The sequence below is a fragment of the Etheostoma spectabile genome, unplaced genomic scaffold (genome assembly GCF_008692095.1).
Source record: "Etheostoma spectabile isolate EspeVRDwgs_2016 unplaced genomic scaffold, UIUC_Espe_1.0 scaffold00006480, whole genome shotgun sequence".
In the NCBI taxonomy this organism is placed as follows: Eukaryota; Metazoa; Chordata; class Actinopteri; order Perciformes; family Percidae; genus Etheostoma; species Etheostoma spectabile.
The window spans coordinates 30,218-37,170 of NW_022603388.1; the positions used below are offsets into that span (position 1 = coordinate 30,218).

At 40.6% G+C, this 6,953-nt stretch overlaps 3 non-coding genes across 3 annotated transcripts; 2 read left to right on the forward strand and 1 right to left on the reverse strand.

Annotated features, from left to right (window-relative positions):
- Positions 1-1,264: 1,264 nt before the first annotated feature.
- trnac-gca (transfer RNA cysteine (anticodon GCA)) lies at positions 1,265-1,336 on the forward strand. Its single transcript has one exon. It is a non-coding gene; the product is annotated as a tRNA-Cys (tRNA).
- Positions 1,337-3,155: 1,819 nt separating this feature from the next.
- trnal-aag (transfer RNA leucine (anticodon AAG)) lies at positions 3,156-3,237 on the forward strand. Its single transcript has one exon. It is a non-coding gene; the product is annotated as a tRNA-Leu (tRNA).
- Positions 3,238-5,112: 1,875 nt separating this feature from the next.
- trnah-gug (transfer RNA histidin (anticodon GUG)) lies at positions 5,113-5,184 on the reverse strand. Its single transcript has one exon. It is a non-coding gene; the product is annotated as a tRNA-His (tRNA).
- Between the last annotated feature and the right edge of the window lie 1,769 nt (positions 5,185-6,953).

The following is a 6,953-nucleotide window of genomic DNA, read 5'->3' on the forward strand; positions in this document are numbered from 1 at the left end:
CACTCCATTTTAAAACCTTTCAAGGGACGCCTGCCAGGTGGTAACAGGACATAGTTCTTACTTCAAACCATAGGGCTGGGTCCACTGGGGATTGAATCCAGGACCTTCTGCGTGTAAAGCGGACGTGATAACTACTACACTATGGAACTTCTGTGATACGCTTTTTCTTTACATAATCTGTATATAAATGTGACCTGAACCATAGACTGTAGAATTAGCTGTACTGTAGTACCGTTCTGCGATGCCATGTTCATCTGCTACGCTCTGCGGTGCCCAGCTACGTCCTGCTGTGCCTTGTAATGCCGCACAGTGCCCTGCTATGCCATGAACTACAACAAAGAACTGCTACAAATTACTATTTTTTTTTTTTTTTCTATTTTTGTTATTTCCACTCTTTATTCTAACCCCAACCCATCAGACACCGCCTACCAAGAGCCTGGGTCTGTCCGAGGTTTCTTCCTAAAAGGAAGTTTTTCCTTGCCACTGTCGCACTGTTGCTTGCTCTGGAGGAAACTACTAGAACTGTTGGGTCCTTGTAAATTCTGGAGTGTGGTCTAGACCTACTCTATCTGTAAATTGTCTCGAGATAACTCTTGTTATGAATTGATACTATAAATAAAATTGAATTGAATTGAATTGAAAATGCATGTTCAAAACACAATCTATGATCAATACAATATACTGTCTATTGTATAAGGGCATACCTGACACATCTAAAATAATGAAGTTAGCTGATGATAGTGTTTTCTTTTGTCACTGTGTTATGATTGACTAAATGTTCCTGTTGGAAGAGAACATGTGTTAGTGTTTGGAATATTTTTGATTTTGAAACATGTGCAGTGTTTTTTTAGACATAGTGTGTAGTGTTAGTGTATTATTGTATTGTGAAATTAGTTTTTGGAGTTTAGTTTAACAATGTGGATTTTGAGCATGAAATTAACTGTTTTGCCAGTTGTGTGTTTTGTGTGTGTTGTGTGTTAAGAGTTTAGGAAACTTGTTAAATGTATTGAAAAATTTGTCATAGGAATTGTAAAAAACTGTAATAGTATAGCTTACACATGCGGATGCAGTGCTAACTGTGTTAAAAATTTTGGAAATTTGTTAAAAGTATTGAAAAATCTGTCATAGCAATTGTTAAAAACTGTAACTCCCTTTCATACAGTAGATGAGATTTGGATACTTTCTCAGACTGTGAAGGTAACCACATGGTGGAGGCCCAGCCATTGTTTTGCTGCACTATAAGCATATCCATCATAGGGTGTGTGGGGGTATAGTTCAGTGGTAGAGCATTTGACTGCAGATCAAGAGGTCCCCAGTTCAAATCTGGGTGCCCCCTGCATGCATGTGTGTAGGCTATCCTCTTGAAAAAAGCATGCATGTAACTAATGTTGCTTCTTTCCAGAAGCCCTTGTGCTTTTTCCACTCTCAGATTTCCTTGAATTGTGGTGGCACCTCAGTAGTGGATGCAGCTGCTGCTGTGGTCCCTGCTACGCCCTGCACTACTACTGCTACTTATATTAGTAATAGTTCTATTACCTTTACTGCTGCCATAATTACCACTGGTCATCTTTTCATTCCATTCTCTCTCTCTCTCTCTCTCTCTCTCTCTCTCTCTCTCTCTCTCTCTCTCTCACCCTCTCCCCCAACTGGTTGTGTCAGATGACTTCCCACCATGAGACAGTTTTAGTCTGAGGTTTCTGCCTTTTAAAAAGACATTTTTCCTCATACAGTGAGGAAAATAAGTATTTGAACACCCTGCTATTTTGCAAGTTCTCCCACTTCTCAAATAAATAGCTGATTTAATAGCTGCTACCAGCTGGTCTAAAGCTAATATAGTTAGCCCAAAGAAACAAGCAGAAAGTTGCTACCAGCCAGGCTAAAGCTAATACAGTTAGCTCAAAGAAACAAGCAGAAAGCTGCTACCAGCCAGGCAGGTCCTGCACTTGACATGTTGCTGCACATGCCAGATTGCTCCAAGCGCACCTGGTCCTGCAGTGGCAACCCCATGAGGTCCCTCCCGTTTGCCACTCCTAGCTCCTGCAGTAGCCGCTCAATGAGGCTGATGGTGGCCTCCTTTGGTCTGGCCACTCCCCGAACTTTGTCTGCAGCTTGCTGGACCCCTCACTGACGCAGAAGCCACAGTCCACATACAACAGCAGTGGGGTGCAATGGCTGACTGGTGATAGAAGCTGGACGTGCGTTGTCTTGTTCTTACATGTCATTGGATTCTGACTTTGAATTCAAATATTTGGCATCCAAGAAAATTTTGGAACTGATGATATCAGTCATTTTTTGGTGGTTTCTTGGTCCCAGCAACAAGCTTGATCATTGACATACAGTTGCATGCCACGTATCACAAAACTGTTGGGGGGGCCTATGTATTTGCTTGTATTACATCAAGTGACCTGCATACCAATGACCGCAAAGATTAATTTTGCCGAACTGTACTTGCTAATAGAGGTAAGGCAAAAAGAGTGATGAAAAGAGAAATAGGGAGAGGAGTCCGGATCTGTTATGTTTTTAGGAAGCAGATTTACAGCTATACACTTTGCAAATCAGTGTTTCACCCTGGCCGCCATCTAAAGATGCCATTTGAACCTCCAGAAACTTGCTGGTAAGAAAGTACATGCAGATCCCCCCGTGGTTGTGATCAGGATGGCTGCAGTATCTAAGTAGTATATGTTTTATGATTGTACTTTTGTTTTTGAATGGTACATGAACATATTTTAAAGAGTGGTTTTATATGCTGCGAATTTTGGCAAACTGTTTTGATCACTTGAGGTATTTCCGTGTAGTCTTTCTTCTTTGACAGTTACCTTTCAATCTAAAACTGTATATCCTATTGTCTCTGGAACAATAGTTGGCAGTTGGAGGAGTAATGGCTCTTTACAGTTAATATGCAAAAGAAGATGTTCACAAGTTCAGCCCACATAAATGATTGGCCCATATTCACACAGACCTAAGCCTACTCACTTAAGGCTGGTTACAATATTCTAATAATCAACAATGCCAGAGAAAAATGACAAAGTGTGATAACATTTTTTAATAAGTATTGGCTATTTCCTTGCAAAGGTTTTTTTTTCCAATACCATTACCAAGCATATCTTTAGTTACGATGCCGGTGTTTGTCACAATGTGGAGAGCTGATGTTTGCAGGTAGTGTGGCCAAGTGGTCGAAGGCGCTGGATTAAGGCTCCAGTCTCTCTGGAGGCGTGGGTTCAAATCCCACCACTGCCATTTTAATACATCACATTGCTGGAAGCCAACCAATGTGATGTCACAGCTGTGTCATTTGGCCTGAACATGGTGAAGTAACTAGAATAATCCATCACCTTGCTGAGATTGTTCCTTGTTAACCTGAAGTTCAACGATGGTGAAACCTTCCTTTCCAGCACTTTGGAGTAGAAAATCAACAAATAATTGTGATAATCTCCATATTGATCAAACTAATCGTGATTATCACTTTGGCCATAATCGTGCAGCCCAAAGATATCTAATGTTTTATCAAACCAGGTTGGGCAAGTAACCTTTCTGCTGACTTCTTGTAAAAAAAAGCAAGCAACATTACTCAAAGAAAGCTACTGCGATGGCTGGGAATCAAACCCAGGTCAGCTGCTTGGAAGGCAGCTATGCTCAACACTATACCACCATCGCTGTACGATACAAAGTTCACTTCAAATCTTGTAATACATCTGGGCATTGAGACTGTGAAGTGCGCTCTATCACTGAGCTTCAGGCCCAGTCAGAAATTCCCTCCAGGGGGTCCTGTGTTATCACATTCACATGAATAGGAAGTGTGTTTATATACATTGTCGTCCTTCGATAGCTCAGTTGGTAGCGCGTAGGACTGTAGAGGCATAAATCTGAACTCCTTAGGTCGCTGGTTCAAATCCGGCGCGAAGGAGCAGGCTTTTCTAGAGTTTCCCTTCACAGATCAATAAAGGGTTTCTGATTCTGATCTAGAGATGGACAGACAACTCAAAAGCATATTACTTCTTGCCAAGACAGAACAAGAAAATAAAGAAGAGGTCGGGTAGATAGAATTAAGCCCTGACAGAATAGAGTACTACAGACAAAAGATGTGAAATAGTGCCAAGTGTGAACAGAAGAATTGGAAAAAAAACTAGCTTCTCTTTTCTCCTGTTTTGTACACAACCCAAAGTTTTACAAAACAAAAGATAACTTTCACCGAATCCCTCAGTTAAATCACAGTCAATATTTGTCTCACAAACTGTCTTAATGTCCAATTCAAATCATTTATCCAACAGAATTGAAACTTTAACTTACCCCGCTGTTTGAAATTGCTTCCTTGTCGTTTTGATTTCCGAGTGGAATCAGCGAGCCCTCCTTGGTGGGAAAATGCAAAGTCATAACAAGTTCAGTTGTCTCCTACAAGGAGAAGACACTGAGGAAAGATACAGAAGTCATGTACTCTGAGAGGCATTTGAGATCTTATGATGAATAATTAATATGAAAATCATTGGTTAAATGTAATTTTTCATTACAAGTTACTGTTTGAAAAACTGAAAAGAATTGTTATTGAGATAGAGGCAGATGAAGTGTTTATGACCCATCAATGATGACAAAAGGATACATCCTCTGTCGGGGGTCTGATTTAAAGGAAATGGTCCTCTTTAAAAGTGTTGGGGTTCTAGCGTTAAACTAATGAGGAAGAATTTGACAAATCTAAATGAACCAAAAACAAGTCCAGGAACTTATTCTTTCAAACATCACACCTGAATCTTTCAAGTCCTGACCATTCCCTGACCGGGAACTGAACCCGGGCTGTGGCGGTGAGAGCGCCGAATCCTAGCCACTAGACCATCAGGGAGTCTCATCTACGAAATTTATCTTTGTAGATGTGAGTTTCCTCTTCACTTACTGGAATGACTCATATTGTTTTAGGCGAGGAATGGCTCCTGGCTAGAGCTTCAGAGGGCAGGACATGACAGATTACATATCTGTCACATAGTCAGTTTGTATTCTTAAATACCAAGTCTCTTGCTGTTCCTTGACTAGTTGGCCCCCCCTGCTTTGAAGTTTCTATCAATGTAAAATGAAGCGGAGGATGGAACAATTTGGAGGCATAACAGAGAACTTGCTTTACAAAGCTGCCGTGACCCGGATTTGAACCGGGGATGCTGCGGCCACAACGCAGAGCACTAACCACTATACGATCACGGCCACTTGGTAGCAGTAGGGCCTTGTTGTTGTGAAAGCATAGTGGGAACTCTGAATATCAACTCTACTAATATTTTCCCGCTTTCCCTGATTAATGACTAACAAATGAACATTTTATGGATGGTTTATCTAGCACTGCTGATTCTGTCCTTCAGGGACAATTTTTATGTTCAAGGAAAAATGATTAGCAAGCAAAAACAGAAAATCAACAACAAGAGCTTGATTACTGCTGTAGTTGACTGACACTATGATGACTATAGATGAACTTACACACATGTTGAAACAATAATTACTCATCATTTGGCTATTTATAGATGTACATTTTTGTAGAGTTTGTCCTGGGGGGTAAAGTTGGAAATGACAAACAAGGGATTTAGTTGCTAAAGAGCACTACGAGCTAGTGTAATGGGAAAATTACATGTAACCAATGATTTTCGTATTAATTATTCATAATAATATCTTCAATGCCTCTCAGAGTATTTGGTTCCTGTATCTGTCCTCAGTGTGATCTCTTTGTAGGAGACAACTGGATATGTTATGACTTTGCATTTTCCCACCAAGGATAGATGACGTGGAGCCTGACAGAAACAGTTGCCTAGAACGGTGTTTATCATAGCAGGTCCCAAGTCGAGACCAGAGCCTATCCAAGAGACAAGATGTCCTTTTTTAGCTAAGATAGAATGACCGGTCAAGACACTTGGACACACGAGGGACAGATTCAGAAATACGTAAGAGCTCCAACTGTCTGCCTGAGGTCCACTGATTGTTATGTTTGAGATTAAACTGGTTTCCAAACAAGGGTTGGTTTTCCTCTGGGGGCACTGCATATAAAGAAGTGTATTACTGATTGTATTTACCAGAATGTGTAATGTCACCTTGTTACTCTGTTGCATTGTGAACTGCCATTCTCGTCATTTTGTTTGATTGTTCTCTCGAGAAAATAATTAAACTCTTTCACCGAATATCCAAACTTTTAATCCAGTTTCAGCCTGTCTTTATTTTTGTTTCAACAAGGTCTCTTCTTCATTCACAAATTCCTCCCTCGCTGAACAGAAACTTCCACAACAAACTTGGAGTTGTCGGCAGGATTTCAAGGAGGGATCAGATTGGGACTCCGCTGGTGACTGATGACAGGCCATCCAGGGATCTGAGGATCACCTGCCTCTAAACCTCGCCAAAACATCTTTGAGAGAAAGAGGGTCAGAACCGCGGAGGGCTCGCTGATTCCACTATGAAATCCAAACGAAAAGGAAGCAATTTCAAACAGCGGGGGTAAGTTAGAATTTCAATTTTCAAACAAAATTTGAATTGGATATTGAGACACTGTATGAGACAAAGACTGACCAAGGTTTTCACTGGGACTATTTGGTGAAAGTTTTATCTTTTGTTTTGGGAAACTTTGGGTTGTACAAAACAGGAGAAAAAGGTTTTTTTGTTTAACATCCAGGTTGTTGAACAGAATAAAACCACTAATTTGACATCATTTCATCAAACACAGGAATAGGACGGGGTGACGAGTAGATTTTATGACAAAAAAATCTATCACAGATAAACAGTTATTGTAGCTTAAAGTAAGTTACAGCTGTTTGCAGGTTTTCCCACAAAGTTTACCGAGAACTAAACTGGGCCGTATAGTGACGATTATACGTAAAGAAGTACTTCGGCTGCTTGTTTAACTATTTTTCCTAGGGAAGAAATGGGCAACAAGAGCACAAGGTCACACGTTCCCTCAGGTCCAGTGGTTGATGAAATGGTGAAAAGATATGGTCCAC